This window comes from Coffea eugenioides, chromosome 6, assembly GCF_003713205.1.
Source record: "Coffea eugenioides isolate CCC68of chromosome 6, Ceug_1.0, whole genome shotgun sequence".
Taxonomy (NCBI): domain Eukaryota; kingdom Viridiplantae; phylum Streptophyta; class Magnoliopsida; order Gentianales; family Rubiaceae; genus Coffea; species Coffea eugenioides.
The window spans coordinates 34878403-34881656 of record NC_040040.1 but is presented as its reverse complement, the minus strand read 5'-3'; the positions used below and the strand labels follow the sequence as shown (position 1 = coordinate 34881656).

At 34.8% G+C, this 3254-nt stretch overlaps 1 non-coding gene across 1 annotated transcript; it reads right to left on the bottom strand.

Annotated features, from left to right (window-relative positions):
* Positions 1–389: 389 nt before the first annotated feature.
* On the bottom strand, positions 390–613 carry LOC113776599. The gene has a single exon (XR_003469089.1). It is a non-coding gene; the product is annotated as a small nucleolar RNA U3 (small nucleolar RNA).
* Positions 614–3254: the final 2641 nt, after the last annotated feature.

The window sequence follows — 3254 nt, the reverse complement described above, 5'->3', positions numbered from 1 at the left end:
GCTGTAATTTCCTAGCAGACAACCAGGGAAAGGAGTAGTAAACTGATAATGCTTACAATCTTGATAGGATATTTGCCAAAATTTCCACGTTTTCACTTGCCTAAAACTAGTCCTTAAAGGGGAAATATTGCAAGCTCGGTAAAGGAGAAATTTATGGTTGGCTGTTGAAACTACAATGTGAAAAACACTCCAACAAATTCAACCTTTCCTGTTAATGCCTAATTACAGTTGGGAATTCACAGATTTCTTTTGGGCTTCTGGTAAGAATAATTGGAGAAATTTCGTTATAAGTCAGCAAGGAAAGCTTTCTGCTAGAAACCAAAAATATTGCCCGTCTTCTCCGACCTTTGAGGAAGACCCAGAAAGAAAATTGCAAAAAGAGATGGGAGAGTCTGTCAGACAACCGCAAGACCACCCCAACCAATGCCAGAGCGAAGGGCTGGGAACGATCCTCTACTGCCCTGGGAGCTCGGAAGCCGAGCAACAAGAGCTGTTAATCACGCTCTGGTCAAGCGGTCATATTTCATCCACCAGACGTGGTTTCCTGTCTCCTTAGAACTCAAGGACACAGAGGTACGAGCCTATAGAACAGATCCTGTTCAAGTAAGGTCGTGACCTTTGTGGCGAGATCTATTTCTTATAAACTTTGCAGCGCTCTATGTAGTTGTCGATGTGGGATAGCAATCAGGAGGTATTTTCGTGCACAAGTGAGATAAATAATCCAATTCTTTAATGACCAAGGTTAAAAAAAAAAAGGAGAGAGAGAATCAGATGTTTAGTCCTTGTTTGGCATTTGCAGCAATGTCAACTTGATTAACCTGATTCTTCCGCTGATCTAACAAGAAATAACTAATGGTTAAAAAACTCCAAGTAATTAATGCAATTATGGGTGAGAGTTAATTATAAAAATATCCATGAAGACGAATGACTAAAGTTAGAATGGATTAGATTTACACGAACAAATTATCCCTAAAAAGAAGCTAGCATTGTGTAGGTGCAGCAACCTATAAATTCTCCACATGAAAGCAATTACTACAAAGTAAGAGAGGGGTTATTAAAGAATAACGAGCAAAGGTAAATCAGGAAGGTAATAAATGGAATGTTCAAAAAGTTCATTCTTGTTCACAAATTCAGGGAATTAAAAGCAACGGAATGTGTGGCTAATTAGGACAATATTGATCCCCTAATTAACATTTAATTATATATCTTGATAGAGAACTCTCTTTACCTCTTTGCATTGCACATTCTATTAAAATTTTCCAAAACAACCCCAACCCACGTCAATGACCGGCCCGAAAAAACCAACTACAAGATACACGTGAGAAGCACATGATGACATCTAAACTTCTGGCTAAATACTTTTGGCGCTGAGTCTATTATATTGAAAACTCCAGAATTTGAGTTTTTCAATTTTCAATTTTCAAATGACAATTTTGTAGATTGATCCTCGAGTTGCCATAAGATAATAGAATTGAGATGCTACTTTATCTTTAGGTTTATCGACCGAGTTTTAACAAGTCTGAATTTATCCCTCTTAAATGTCGGGTATTTCAAGCCAAGCTGAGTCCAAATTTTCAAGATGACAAAATGAATTGTGGATTACAAGGTGAACTTAGACTTGCACAAAAATGTCCCTTAAGCTTTCAACCTAATCAAGGTCATTAGATTTACCTCTCTTGAGGTCGGCCAAACTAGTGACCAATCCTTGGGATTTAGCCAAAATAAAAATTGTTGAAGGTAGAAAAATGATAAATGTATTAAATAAAAATGTAAATAAAAACAAAAATGATTCAAATTTAAAAGATACTACCAAAAGATAAACATAAGATCTGGTAAGAATAAGGGATAGAAAAATAAGTCACTCCACTCCCACTACTATCTTCGCTTTTCCTGATGTTGTGGATGCAATCAACACTACTGCCGTCACTACTGTTATGTATCTACCATTACTACTATCTCCTCTTGCTCTTTCTTTTTTCAATTATTTGATCTTAGGCACCGTTTCGATTGAAGGAAAGAGAAGGAAAGGAAAGAAAAGAACTCCAGAAGAAAAGAAAAAAGAGTAGAGGAAACTAGATTCCATCCATCTTATTTGAATTATGAAAGGAAAGAAAAGGAAATTATCATGTATTAATTACATTTTTATTCATAGTTTAAAAGTTTGATTTTTAAATACTTAATAGGTTTTTTAGGAATTTCGTAATTTTCATTAATTTTGGTGTCCTTTTCTTTCGTTTCTACTTACTTTTGGATAGAAAGTAAGCTGACAAAAATAACTAAATTTTTTCCTCCTTTTTCCTCCCTATCCTTTTCCTTCTCAAAAATCAATCCAAACACAAAAAATATTATCCCTCCATTTCCTTATCTTTTTTTTTTTTTTTTGTTCTTGGGGAGGGTAAAGAAGCCTAGCAGCATCTATTAGTACAATCAAACGTGGGATAGTCACCCCCCTAATATCATTTCCAATCACATTCCCTTTCTTTCCTTTTCCTTCCATTCGCTCAAAATAAACGGTGCCTTAGATATTATGTTCTTCCTCCTCCATATATATTCTCATTTTCTATTTACAAGCACATAAAGAAAAAGGTTGAGACACATGAAATTTGAGTCTCAATTTCCAGAATTAGAGAACTTGTTCAAGCTCGTGATTGGAATTGTATCGTGCATAAATTTTGTTTGCTTTCTTTTCTCCTTCCATAGAAGGTTCAAAACCGAGGTTGGGAGTTTGTTTGTGATAATAGTTGAAGTATTTTGATGGAGTTTGAAAATTTTTAATTAATGAAGATGGTAATCAATATCTAGTGTTAGCATTCATTTAATGCCTTCTTGTTCTATTTTTCGTCTTTGAATATAAAGCACAGGAAATAGAGAGAATTGAAAAAGAAGAATTCATTATTGTGGTTTGAGAAAGAAGAAATTAGTGGATACTTCAGAGGCAATGGAAGTTTAGAACTACTTCATGAGGTGAAGAAAGTTGATTGACTCTTGCCTTCATGAGGTACTAGGTTCAAGGGTATTTTGGGAGCTTAATTACATAGATTTTGACATTGCCAATTTAGACAATCACATTTACTAATGGTTAGTGGTTGTTCGTTACAAAATTATGAGTGGAAAGGTTTATTTAGTTCGAATAAACCATGGGATTGATTAGCGGATTGGTCAAATCTTAGAGGAGGTAAATTACTTGATTCTAATTCTTCATAAATTAACCACGATCAGATTTTTATGAAGAAATCCCATACATCGCATTTATT